At 38.6% G+C, this 14,488-nt stretch overlaps 1 long non-coding RNA gene across 6 annotated transcripts in view; it reads left to right on the top strand.

Annotated features, from left to right (window-relative positions):
* The window catches only part of LOC127583989 (uncharacterized), a 48,963-nt gene that overhangs the window by 15,736 nt on the left and 18,739 nt on the right, over positions 1–14,488 (top strand). For 3 of the 6 annotated variants that reach the window (XR_007958322.1, XR_007958325.1, XR_007958326.1), the window contains exons 2-3: positions 11,663–11,788; positions 12,227–12,344. This is a non-coding gene — a long non-coding RNA (uncharacterized LOC127583989). The remainder of the gene's footprint in view (positions 1–11,662; positions 11,789–12,226; positions 12,345–14,488) is intronic. The other 3 variants (XR_007958324.1, XR_007958323.1, XR_007958327.1) reach the window with 1 other exon arrangement.

The following is a 14,488-nucleotide window of genomic DNA, read 5'->3' on the forward strand; positions in this document are numbered from 1 at the left end:
TGTCCAATATGGCACCTCCCTGCTTGTCTGTGTTGATTTGTGAGGTGGGGTGCCCCTTCCACTGTTTACTCTGAACTTCCTGAATTGAGCTTCTCAATGCTGTTCTGAATGATCTTTCTCTACCTTTTTACAAATTACTTTGATATTGACAAAAAGTAGCCCATCAAAGTGATCAGTTGTACCCCCACCCCCAAAGAAACTTTGAGAACATCCATGAATCATTTTCCTCTGTCCACCTGGTGGTCCCTTCCCATGATCGGAATAAGGTCTTTCTTGGAAGTTTGGTGACAGGTGTGAATGGTGTGGCCTGTCCAGCAGAGCTGAGTGTAATTAGGACCTTGGTGATATCAGCAAACTTGCCCAAGCTGACGTTTATTCACTTTCCAGATAATTTGGAGGATTTTGCAAAACTGAATTTGTGGCACATCTCCAATGCCTCGAAGTCCCTGTTGTAGCCCCCACATAACAGAAAAATAAAGCAAGACCGGGATCATTGCTGCCCATTAGATCATGAATTTTCTCCTAGATTTATTGTCTGCCTTTGCTTAAGAGGTGGCTCATAAGATGTGGAAAGTAGTCCAGGTTCTCACCGTGAACCTTTATTGTTCAGCAAACAAGACTCTTGGCTTCCCTACCAAGAAGAAAGGAGACTGGTTTGAGAATGATCAGGAGATCCAGGAGCTAATTAACTGCAATTGCAAGGCAATCTCTGGAGACACAAGAAACTGCTGATGCTGGAATCTGGAGCAAAAAATAAACTGCTGGAGGAACTCAGCAGGTCAAGCATCATCTGTGGTGGGGGAAATGTTGCTGTTTCGGGTCCAGACCCTGCGGCAGTCCTGGTGTACAGTCTCGACAGGAAACGTCAACAATTCCTGTTACACGTGCACGTGCACACACTTGTTATTTTAGCATTCCCTGCATTGGAAATTTTCACCTTGTCTCAATGGGAAAAACAACTGCACCTGAAGGCCAAGGACCAGCAGAAAAATGTGTGATCTAAAGGACGCATGGTAGGTGGAAAGAGCATCAGCAGATCAGTAATTCACTGACAGTCATGACGTGTTCCTCGGCACGTTCAAGGCTTGCAGCCAAACATCCAAGGCCTCCACCCCAACGAGAGCTAAGAACAGAGGTTAACTTATTTTGGAGAAAGGCAATCAGTCAGCTGGAATGAACACTTCTTGAAGTCCTCAGTAATTTGCATTCAGAATACTGATGGTATTATAACGAAACTTGAGTACTTACTGCAGTACATTGAAATGTTACTGAATTTTGTAAGTCATCTTGTAAGGCTTATTTAATAAACCCAAAATTATTTTGTTTTTTGTTTTGTTTACTTGAACCTCTTTCTCTGAACAATGAACTGTCAGTGAGGGACAGTATTGAAAGGATCTTCAGGGGCTGGTTCAGGCATGGCTATTTGCAAATCAACACTAGAATATTGATCTCTACAGAACCTTTTTTTGCCTGTGTTTCTTCCACCACGTTCAGCTCAGTGCATTGATGTTTTGAAAACCATTATATTGAAGGCTGTATTGGAAATGTTCACTCACTTGAATTATTGGTGTGGACAGTGGTTATTCCTTCACACACACAGAGTCATGTCATCCTAGACATTGGTCTTGTGTCAACTACTTTATGGTGCATTATTTCTGGTTAAGGTAGTTATTCTGCATCCTGTATAACATCAAGGGGAAGCCCACTTTAGCTGAAGTAAGTGTACTCCAGTCCAGGTTCCAGTTTCCTTTTTGACTTGCTGGTAATCTAACTTTTTAAGTTTCAGCAATGTGAACTCCTGAATCCAGGTAGGAAGTAAGCTGTTGGGAGGATGAAGAAATTGTCAGAGAAAGGCAGAAGGAGTGTGTAAGCAGAATGCCAAGATGAGGAGTGTACAGAAGTAAGAAGGAGGCTTTCAGAAATAATTGACAATAAAGAAAAGAGCATCTGAAAAAGTATAGGGGCTCACTGTTAAGTTAGGTTGTGAATCTGATGTTAGGCCCCTACTCTGCACTCTAACCATTCTAACTCAGCTATATTTTTTTTAAAAAGTTATCTTTTTAAAAAAAACTGTTTAACCTGTTTTGTTCAGTGGCAGGAGCCATGTAATCTTCACCTGCAGGTCTAGTCTTGCACTGTGCTTAACTCTTGAAGCCCTTGGGGCTACTTGAGTGAACAGTATATAGTCAAATGTTGCCAGTGTCCCATGAATTTAAAAGAAAATGCATGCATAGGCACAAAAGTGAAAGGGAAGCAGAACAAAACCCTCAGCAGTAATCTACAGGGAAGTTCTAATGACTGTTACCAAATAGGAATTAATTTTATAATATCAGCTCATTGGGCAGGCACTTTTTTTTTAAATGACTTGCACTTCTTCCAAGTCCAGATGAATTGCAAGCACACCCATAATCGTCATTTTGTTTGCCTCAGTTTCTGAAGTGCCATCAAGGAGGAATTATTACCAGAGCCAATATCTTTTTTTTTCCTTGCAGCTCCACCATTCTAGCCCCCCTACATTTATGGGCCCAAACTGTGTTGTAAGTATAGATCTTTATCTTTGTTTGCTGAAGTCCCAGACAAATAACACTTGTATTCCCAACTTGGACAGGTTCATTTAACATTCTAGTACTCGGTTGCTGTTGTGATTTCCTTGGAATCAGTCAATTTGGAAGTTTCCCTAGTGACAAATTGTGTTCTTTTCGGCTTAAGCAAACTAGCTTTCTGTGGACGTGGTGATCCTCCATTGCACTGTTGCAGTAAATTGACTTTGCTCATCCTCCCTTGGTTTGTAATTTACCAGAATGATCATGAAGCATTTCCATGAGAGGGGTGTGAACCCCAGGATTATTTGTTTCTCAGGCTGATTTTTGGGGAAATGGGTTATTTTTGCTTCATCGTGGTCCTCCTTGCTGGTGTTTCTACACTGAGTTTAATTCTCTAAGATTACATGATATGCTCCCTTTTACTCTTGTCTGTATCAACAAGTTACTTAATCTGGTGATAATCACCTGCTATTTTTGTATCTCTGGTATGATTTATTGATGTGCCTTTTTATATATTCCTTTGTGTAGTTCAAAGCAAGTTCTAAGATATGCTGATTACTTGATTCAGAATTAACTGGGACAAATCAACGTTTCTATTGCATGGTGTTGTGTAATTGTCATTTTCCAAATTATTTCTGTCTGTATTGTACACAAGTCGCATTGTATTTTTTTAAATGATTGTCTTGGTTTCCTCCCACAGATGTGCTGTTTAAATTAATTGGCTGTTGTAAATTACCCTTTTAGTATGAGTTAATGGTTGAAAGTATCAAAGGAGTTGATGGGCATATGTGAGAATAAGTTGCAGAGGTGCAGGGAAGTAAGGAGCAGGGGGTATGGGACTAGAGGATTACTCCTCAGAGCTCTTCTGTCATCAGGAGTAAGTTCTGGTTGCCACATTGTAAGAAGGGTGTGATTCCACTGGGTTGGATGCAGAGATTTACCAAGATGTTGCCTGCCTTGGAGCATCGGTTGTAAGGAAAGATTGGATGGGCTGGATTTGTTTTCCCCAGAACAGAAGTGGCTGAGGGGTAACCTAATAGATGTATACAATAGGAGGATAGATGGTAAGAATCTTTTTCCCTTGGTGGGTGTGTCTAAAATGAGAGAACATGAGTATAAGGTGAAAGGGCAAAGTTAAAGGGGATGTGAGGGAAAATTTTTCTGCATACGGTCATTTTGGAATCTGGACTGTACTGCTTAAGGAAGCAAGTATCTCTATATTTAGGAAGCATCTCGACAAGCAATTGAATTGACAATGCATAGAAGTCTATGTACCAAATGCAGGTAAGTGGGACTAGTTTAGCTAAGTACAATGGTCAGCATAGACGTAGTGGGCTGAAGGGTCTGTTTCTGTGCTGTGTGACTTTGAGGTAAGATATCCATTTTTGCAAAAAATACAGACATGGATGATTTTCCAGGAAGAGTACGGGGTAAGAACAGTTGAGGGTAGAGGGGTGGTATGAAAGGATAGACAAATGCTGTAAACAAGAAGGTGGAATTGATGAGTGATATTTCTATATTGTGTTTTGGTGCCTGTGATCTGGAGAAAAGGCAAGTAAATAGGTTGTGGAGCAAATCCAGACATGATATGGTTGAGTTGCAGAACAGTCTTAGGGGCTGGATTGCCTACTCTTGGTCCGGGATTTCTGGTAGGTGGCAAATACAAAGCAATGAAGGTGGGTTGCATTGCTGAGCTTATATAAAAGGGGATTTCTGACACCTTTGGCATTCTCTAAGGGTATGGTAATGCAGCAAAGCATAAACTGCTAGAGAACTGTTTTCAAATAACTTGAAGCTTTTGAAAACTGCTTTCAAAAATGTGTTTTGCAATATTTCTTGTAGTAACATGCATTTGTGTCCATAAATCCCAAATTGATTTTAACAAAAATCTATATTGAATAAAATCAGACGAGTTTTTCCTAATGTGTCAATATCTGAAATAGTTATAGCTTGATCCTATATGTAATATTGATTCTGAGAAGTGTACCTACATGAAAAATACAGCATATGGTAATAGGATGAGATTTTGTATATTCCTGTACATAAGTTCTGTTGCCTAGTTCCTAGTAAGTGTTTTAAACTTTTTCCTTCTGGAATTTTACTGCATGTGGAATTTTTAAAAAAAGCCAGTAAACCTCAGGTGATTTGTACATGGTTAGTCTGCAGAAATGTTGCATGTTTTAGTGCAAGAGATTTTTCCACAAACATTTTCTAGTCATGGAGTCAAGGATTGCAGCTAACAGCTCCATCTCATGGAAGAATCAAGAATAACAGACATTTAATTTTGCAGCAGTCATGAGTTCAAAGAATTGGAAAAAAATATACAGTATTTTAGACAGTGACATTATAAAATCTAAAGAAATAAAGGACTGCAGATGCTGGAATCTAGATGAAAAACACTATGGTGCTGGAGGAACTCAGCAGGCCAGGCAGCATCTGTGGAGAAAAGCAGGCGGTCAACGTTTTGGGTCAGGACCCTTCCTCTGGACTGAAGATAGGAAAAGAGGAAGCCCAATATATAGGATGGAAAAGCAGAGCAGTGATAGGTGGACAAAAGAGGGGAGGTGGAGTGGGCGCAAGGTGGTGATAGGCAGATGTTGGGGAGGAGGGGAGGGCAGACCCACCAGGGGATGGATGGGTCAAAGGTAAGAGAGAAAGGTGGGGGGGGGGGGGGAAAGGCTAGGAAAGGCCTTTTATAACCCTGGCCTCACTATAGAGATGTTTGAGTAACACTATTGCAAAATATCTGTATTCAGTGTGCAGGGATAACCCTGAGCTTCCTACTGCTTACCATTTTAATTGTCCATCCCATTGCCTCTCTGATCTATTTGTCTGTGGCCTCCTGTTCTGTTGTAAAAAGGCCAGGCATAAATTTGAGGATCAGCACCTCCTCTTTCATCTGGGCACGTTGCAGCCTTTGGGTCTCAGCATCATTTTCAACCATTCCAGATAACCCACTTTTTCTGCTTAAATGATCTATTTACTATAATGCACTTTGCTGGAAAGCAGGTTGAGGTTGGTATCCACTGAATGGAAATTCTAACTGGGATCAAGAATGGTGGGGATGCTGGAATCTGGAGCAAAAAAACAGACCACTGGAGGATCCTCCTTTCTTTCCTCTACCTCTCAGTTCAGATGAAGGGTCTTGACCTGAAACAATGTTAACTGTCCATTTCCCACCATAGATGCTGCCTGACCCACTGAGTTCCTCTACTGAGTCCTTCCTTTTTGATTAAGAATGGCTTCTGTCTTGCAATGTTTAGACGATGTTTAGCACTAGACGTTTGGCAACTATCTTGATTGATTTGGTGGAGGAGTCAAAAGAATTGGCATGAAGTTGGATGTCTTGTTAAAACTGATGCTATATTACCAAAGCCCAGCATAAAGTTAAGAAATGGGATCGGCCTTAGGATGCTTCCTTGATGCACACCAGAGGTGACATTGTTAGTGTTGGAAGAGAAGCTCTTGATGATAATTATCACTGATGATTCTCTGCTTAATGCATTTAAGGCTCAGCTGTATGTTTAAATGAAACTGAATTTCCCATTTCAATATCCTTGCACAAGGTAGGTCCAACAGTGCGAGGCACTTCAATGGTATCTAGTTTAAAAATTATGTGTAAGGAGGTTTATTGAGAATTATAGAAAAGAGAAGGCCTAAAGAATTAATGCAGTTCTAAGTGAACAACTAATTTTATTTGAAAACTGTTCCTTTAGGAAAATAATTAGATTACAATTTGGTTTAAATGAATTGCATATTGCATTTTTTTTTACAATGGATTAGTTGATTTCTCTTTTCCCTACCACCTGCCCCTCCTGCCTTTTATGTCTGCATATAGTTACTCTTTTTGAGAATAATTTGCAGAGGGAAATGAAAGATGTGATTGCAAATGAAAAGCTTAGTAAATCAAAAGGTCCCAGACTTATTGTGTTCATTGATGGTGGAGCAAAGGGGATGCTGGAAGGGATGCTAGTCAAGCAGACTGCTTTTCTTCTGGAACATGTAGCTTCTTGAGGGTTGTTGGAACCACACTTATCCAAGCAAGTATATACACTTGTGCTCTTTTGTGGGCAAGCTTTGCAGTTGGGATTGTTACGTACCAGCAACAAAAGAAACACACCAAGTCATGTATAAGTGTTAGAAACTGTTTTATTAGTAACTACTTATGATGATAAGAAAAATAAAAGTAAAAATGTTAGATCTTAAACATTAACCCCAAAAATTAAACTCGTAGTGTGTGTGTGGCAAATTCCTTAACTCCAAGTCCAGGAATAGTTCTCAAAGTTCCGTTCAGCAAGCCATAAGGTGAAACATGAGCAAAGGCTTCTACAAAGCCACCATTGACTGAAGAGAAGATGTAGAGAGAGAATAGAGAAATTACAAAATCCAAATGTTCCATGATGGAACCCATACGACACCTCAGTGTCTACTCAGCAGTGACTACTCCACTGCTTTGTTCCGAAGTATCTGCCATCCCGAAAGGCACTCGAGACGTGGCCATCCACACAAATACCTGTTTCCTTCTACAGGTTAATGACAAAGTGGACTCCACTGGATTATTCCAAAAATCCATACGTGGATTGTAGTGACAGGCACAGTTATTGTTTTTCATCCATCGATACAGAGACCAGCAGGCAGGGTCTCTCTCCTCCTCCTTCTCCTCCTTCTCCTCCTCCTTCTCCTCCTCCTTCTCCTCCTCCTTCTCCTCCTCCTTCTCCTCCTCCTTCTCCTCCTCCTTCTCCTCCTCCTTCTCCTCCTCCTTCTCCTCCTCCTTCTCCTCCTCCTTCTCCTCCTCCTTCTCCTCCTCCTTCTCCTCCTCCTTCTCCTCCTCCTTCTCCTCCTCCTTCTCCTCCTCCTTCTCCTCCTCCTTCTCCGAAAACATCATCACCTCCTGTTGTTGTCGTAATCACGCCACACACGCACACACACTACTGTACTATGTTTTAAAGGGATATTCACCAATAGTAACTTAACCTATAACAGGATTGTCACCTTTCACAAGATAAATAACCTCTCTGATGTACTATTATAGTCACAAAATGGTAATTTTGGTGTAATTAACTTCCTGGCCCATGGTCACCCTCCTCCTCTGAATAACATATAACATTTCAGATTAATGATATTTTCTAGGTCTTCATCCAGAAATGTTAATTCTTGTGTCTGTCTCCACAGATGCTTCCTGATCTACTGAGTATTTCCAGCTTATTTCAGATTTTATTTTTATAAATATTATCAATATCACGAAGAATGCTTCTGATACGTTAATCCTCCGCTCTCCAGGTGGATTGGCAGAGTTAGGATTTAAGTTCACATCTCCTGGGTTGGAGTGAATTCTGAACTCTGATTTCAACAAAGGGAATTTTCAGGAATGGGAAAAGTGCTTTTCTTTATTCAACTAAACATTTCAAATGGACATTTTAAAAAGAAAAGATACTGGAAATCAGAAACAAAACAGAAAATTTAGATTAAGCAGCAACTATGGAAAGAGAAACAATTAATGTTTCAGGTCAGAGACCCTACACCAGAGCTGAGAAAGGGAAAACAAGTTGGTCTGCATTACAGAATTTTTCTGTTGGTGTGAAATAATGTAGCCATTGAGGGGCAGTTAAGATCCTTTCTCTGTGTAAAGAGAAACGCTATGTAACGCTAAAGTATGGGTGATTTTGTACAATCTGGCCTACTGGGACACGCCAAGCAGGCCTGAATATAAAGATGAAAGAAAGGATGGCAGGCAAAAATACTTCAGTTTAAAAAATAATGCAATCTTGACTCCAAACATTTAAGATTTTTTTGAACATCTTGATTGTTCAGAGTTGAGATTGCATTTTTTTAAACTGCAGTTTTTTATATTTATGTATATATATAATATAGAAAAATTAACCTGGGATGTTCTGATTCCAATATCAAATTTTAAATATGTAAATATGCAAGAGCAAATTAGCTGCTTTTTATTGGACTTTTATTCAGATAAAGCAGATTAATTTATACAATTTACTGAAAGATTTTTTTTTATAAGTGTCATGTCAGAAAATTAATGCAGCATTTTTTTATTTCCTTGGATTAGGTTAAAGCATTTGCCATATTTTAAGATTTTACCAAGTTGGCACAGATTTATTGTGTTGATGCTGTCCAGGGTACCAAATCTTGTCTTTTTTCTTGCAGTTGTTCCTTGAATGATGAGGCAGTGATCAAGGTTTGTGAGTTACATCATCTGAGGGGAAAAAAAATTGCTCCTTAAACGTGTTAGTTGGACTGTTTTACTATTGCAAAGTAGCTTTCAGCAGGTTGTTTTCCTCCTATTAAGAAAACTGTCCTTTGACAAATTTTCTTACTTCTGTATTTTGTTTTGCAACATCTTTTGAGATTCAAAAGCCCCTGTAACAACAGATCTTTTACAATTCAGTAAAATGCTAACAAGCTTTAAAGTGGAATCATATGGCATCAATAACTAGACTACTTACTAGTATGAATCAGCTATCATTACCAGTTAAGTATATAATTCAGGAGATGGCTATTAATATTTCAATATTTGACTTGCGCAACTAATTATTTGCCATGCTTTAGATGAACTAAAGTGTCTAAGCTATAACAGTCTGTTCTATTTGCCTGGTAACGAATTGTTCATCCTCAAAGCATGCTGAGAGCAGACTGGTCGCAATTAAAACCTACAAGGATAATTTCCACCCAAGCGATGCACTCAGTTGAGGCTTCGTCTACCCCATCAGGTAAATGTGCACGATCCCATGGTGATATTTGCAGAAGAGAAATTTTTTCTCTGGGTGGTCCTAGTTTTTTATGTCAGAGGACAAATTATGAATCTCTTGGTGTTTGTGGGACACAGCTGTGCCAAGACTTGCTGTTGTGTTTTTCTTTTTACAGTAGTGAATACACTACAAAGGTGTCTCATTGGCTGTAGTGTTTTGGAATGTTCTGAAGTTGAAAAAGATGCCACATAAAGGCAAGTCTTTGTTTTCTTGCCATCATTTTTAATATCCTGATGTTTGAGGCATCCTCTCACGTCCATCAAACTCTTGTGATAGGTACAATGTTTTTTTGATAATGTAAAGAATCAGATTTATTATCACTGACATAACTTCAGATTGCTACATGTTGATGAGTGTTGTTAAAAGTGATCAATTGAGTTCCATTTTCATTTGATTTAACATGTTTTGTTATGACCTCGTATCTTTATACAAAATTACTGGGTTAACTTTATACTAATAGTAACTTCAAAGCTGGAAGTCATTGAAGATTTCAAAACACACCTTTAGCGTGGTTTTTTTTAGTTCGCTACCTATGGGAACACAGTATTGTTAGATTAGTGCAATTGTGTCTTCATGGAAAAATTTTAAACATTTGCTGTCACTGCCCATTATTTACAGTCTTAGTGTAAATCTATAATATTGGAAAGTCAATTCCAATAACCACTTCCATAGTTTAAAGTCTTATGAACCCAATATGTGGTGGCCTATGTGGTTGCATGATGTATCAAACAACTTTGGAATCTGACTGCTTTCTGGATTGGTGGCTGTTTATCAAATAAATCAGCAGGCATGCCAGACTACAAGTCTGTCAGGTTGGCCATGCGACTGTATTTATAAAATGATTATTTTGCAGTTGCAATTTATGATTTGTATGCATTGTTTAATGTAATTTAACATTTTGTTCTGGTAATTTTAGAATTCATCAAATTAAATTTAATTGTACTGCTTGCATCAGAAAGTGTTTTCTGCTTTTTTTTGTTCCTCTATCAAATTCCAAGACTTGGAAACAGAATATAGAACAGTACAGCACGGGAACAGGCCCTTCAGCCCACTATGTGTGTGCCAAGAATGATGCCTAATTTAACTAGTCCCCTCTGCCTGCACATGATCCATATCTCTCCATTCCCTGCATATTCTTGTGTCTATCTAAAAGCCTCGTGTGCCACTATCGTAGCTGCTTCCACTACCATTCCTGGCAGTGTGTTCCAGGCACCTACCACTCTTGTTTATTCAACAAAAGGAATTTGCTTTGCACACCCCCTTTTAAACCTTCCCCCTCGCACCTTTAAAGCTATGCCCTCTAGTATTTGACGTTTCTACAGTGGTAAAAAGATTCTGGCTGTCTGCCCTATCTATGCCTCTCATAATTTTATAAACTTTTATCAGGTTTTCCCTCAGCCTCTGAAGCTCCAGAGAAAACAACCGAAGTTTGTCCAACCTCTCCTTGTAGCTCATACCCTCTAATCCAGGCAGCATCTTGGTAAACCTCTTCTGATCCCTCTGCAAAGCCTCCACATCCTCCCTTTAATAGGGCAACCAGAACTGCATGCAATTCTCAAAGCGCAGCCTAACCAAACTGCCATGTGACTTCCTGACCCTAGTGATAAAGGCAAGCATGCCAGACATCATCTTCACCACTTTTATCTATTTGCGTTGCCACTTTCAGGGAGGTATGGACTTGGAGTTTAAGATCCCTCTGTACATCATTGCTGTTAAGGGTCCTGCCATAAACAGTACAATTTCCTCTAACATTTGACCTCCCAAAGTGCAACACCTCACGCTTGCCCAGATTAGCCTCTGGACAAAAGAAGACCCAGAAGTAATTACATTTCTTTAAACCATGAAATAATTTATCTTTATGGTGGCCATTTGCTAACTCTCAGTGCTTACTAACCTACATTGGGCTCTGATTTTGCTGAAGCTTCAGTTTTAAAATTTGCAACTTTATAATCCTGTAACCCCTACACCCCTTAAATCTTTCTACCCTCTTAATCTAGGCTCTTAACACATGCCAGTCATTGGTGTCTTCAAAAACCTTCCTGTGTAACCAAGCCTTGGGTCACTGGTCATGATATTCCCTTTCATGTTTCAAATTATTAATGCATTTTGGCACAGCTTGTGAAGACGTTGTTGCATCAACTAATGCCCAAGGAATTTGAGGGAAGAAAATTTATTTTGCACTTGGCTAATGCATTCACAGTGGTGAACATTTTGAATGGAAGAAATATTGATCTGAAACAAATTTTTAATTGGATTTAATGCCATTATTGGGAAATGAAATTTAAACAAAAATGTAGCTGATTCCAGCACCAGATGTAGAACTGTTATTGAATAAGTGACTTTTTTTTATTCCAGTGCTCACTTATTGGAGATCAGAATACTAAACAAGGTTTAGACATGCTTTTTCTACAATAAAGGATGAATTTTGCCTGTACTGCTTAATTATTTATGGAGCTCATCTACTCATTAAAGTGAAAAAAGGTGAGTTTGTGTTTTCTTTCTTTTCTGACATAGATCTGATGCAGAAAATTGATTAAAATATATTTACAAATACTCCTCTTAATTTGAATACACATTGGTACCAGGTGGCATTTAAGCACCATGCAGTATGAGGGAAACAGATGTTAATGAATCATCCACTGTAGTACAATTCTATACTTGGCTGACAGATGTGTATTCAGTACATTATTTATTAAATCTCTAATTTTTATGGAATTGAGTAGGCATAAAAGAATATTGTTTGCTGAAGGGAAGGAATTTGAGGTGTGGACAAAAGACCATGTTTTTTTGAGAGATTTGTATAAAGGTGGGGAAGAGGGAGTATGGTAAAGTTATTTTATGGTAGCCAAATGATCTTCAACAGTGGAAGACTGAACTTTGACCACACCTGCAAATTCTGTTGTTATTGACTTGGTTTAGATTGAAGCTAAGATAAGAATTTGAACATGAAGAACATGTGTTCTCTAAGTCAATGGTAGCCAGAAGAACTGAAAGGATGGATTTGCCGTAAGGTGACGTCCTAAGGTTCAAGTCAAAGGTGAGAAAGTTCTTGTAAATTTCGGGGAAAACAAACAGAAACCAAGGACTAAAACAAAGTTACAAATCTTAGCAAGTCATAAAATATACATGAGTAATGTGGTAGTTAATGTTGCAGCATTTTTGTTTGGAACTTCCTCGCACTTATCCTTTAACAAAGGGCCAAAGATCAGAAAAGGTACCTCTGTTTTCACTATCTTCTCCTTCATTTTTCTTTGTCATCCTTTGCTAGTTTCTAAAAAAAAATTTCCCATTCCTCCTTGCTTCCCAACAGTCTGACATTGTACACCTTTTTTTTTCAGTTCAGTCCCATTCTTAAATTCTCTAGTTAGCTATTCATAGTGCATCCTTCTTGTATAGCCTTTCTTCTTCACCAGAATATGCTACTTTGAGATTTATGAAATGCCTCCTTAAGTGTCTGCCACTTCTGATCTACCATCTTATCATATCTTTCCCAGTCTATTTTAGCCAACCCTGTCCTCATGCCATTGTAATTGCCTACATTTAAGTTTATGAGACTTGTTTGTCATCTTCAAACTATGATTGCTCTTCCCTAGGGGATGGTTTAATATGAGATTTTTAATTATTCTTGTCCCATTACACTGTACCAGATCTAAAATAGCCTATTTCCTGGTTGATTCCCCAATGTATTGCAGTACAAAAAAAATCATCCCACATACACTAGTCTTAAATGTTATCCTTGCCAGTTTGACTAATCTAATCTGTATGATGATTAAAATCATTCAAGATACAGAAATGATTGGAAAGATCACTGAGTAATGATATTAATTGATATTGGTGTAGGATGTGAGAAATCACATTATAAGAGATCTTTATTAGTCACATGTACATCGAAACACCCAGTGAAATGCATCTTTTGTGTAGAGTGTTCTGGGAGCAGCCCGCAAGTGTCACCATTTTTCCGGCGCCAACATAGCATGCCCACAACTTCCTAACCCATATGTCTTTTAGAATGTGTTTTCTCTTGCTGCTTCCATATGTTATTCCCATAAAGACCAACTATGATTCCTTCCCTCCTTGAATCTTTAAGACTTGATTAGTTTTCTTGGACCTTCATTAGATTTCAATTGTTTTGGGGTGCTTGGAAGCAAAAAGCATGTATAGATTCATTCCTGAAATACAGCTTGGTCCAGCATTAAGTTTCAAAAGTCCCATCCAATCCATCACCATATTAACAATTTCTCCACTGCATTTGTAGCCTTATCACTGCAGCTGAAACTGGATTTGATCTCTAGTAACATCCTTGTTAGTTCACCCTCTTTCAATCAAATATAAGCTTACAGCTTTCTCAAACTCTGGCACACACATCATTCTGCTCTACACTGCTAGAAATGTGTTCCTTTTCCTTCTACCTTTCCCATCTACCTATATTTTTTTTTGTCCATTGTTTATTGGCAGTGTCTTCAGTTACTAAGCCTAGCTCATTCTGTAAATACAAGAGCCTCTTTTCAAACAAACTTCAACCCTTTTTGGTTGCAATTTTCAGTTGCCTTTCGGTCTTTGTACAATAAAGTTACAGGCTATTCCTGGGTTACAATCTTCCATAATATAAAATTCAAAAGTCTGGCGAATGTACGTGTTCATTCCTATGAACAGCTGTACCAGTTTTCGCTCTTGCTCTCTTCCTCAATTTTCCGACCCCACTCTCAGTAACTGTTCTTTCTTATCAGTCTTGTGTGTTTTTGACGCCATTCATTATTACAATGCTGTGGAGATATGGTCACCATATCGAGTGATTTTTGTTTTTTGTGTATTTTCCGACTTGCATAGAAAATCGACTTGAGGCTATCTGTAAAAACGGAACTTGTGTGTGCCCTGTACTTTGTTTTTGGGATCTATTCATTCTCTCTTCTCAGAATTTGAAACAAATGTTGTTTTTAAATGTATGAATTGACTAATGTTCGTGGCTTCTGAATTGTATATAAAAGAGATGCATTGCTTCAAGAATTGTAAACTTGAAAGATGATGCCTGCTTGATGTGTGCACTTTTACAACTGCTTGCAGTACATTCCTTCCCAATCTGCTTTAGTTTCTCTTGTTTTTACTACAAACAAGTAAAACTGTACATTTATTTTCTATTGAACTATTGCCACAGGTGAAACATTTTAAGTCTGATCAATCACT

Source organism: Pristis pectinata, chromosome 28 (assembly GCF_009764475.1).
Source record: "Pristis pectinata isolate sPriPec2 chromosome 28, sPriPec2.1.pri, whole genome shotgun sequence".
In the NCBI taxonomy this organism is placed as follows: Eukaryota; Metazoa; Chordata; class Chondrichthyes; order Rhinopristiformes; family Pristidae; genus Pristis; species Pristis pectinata.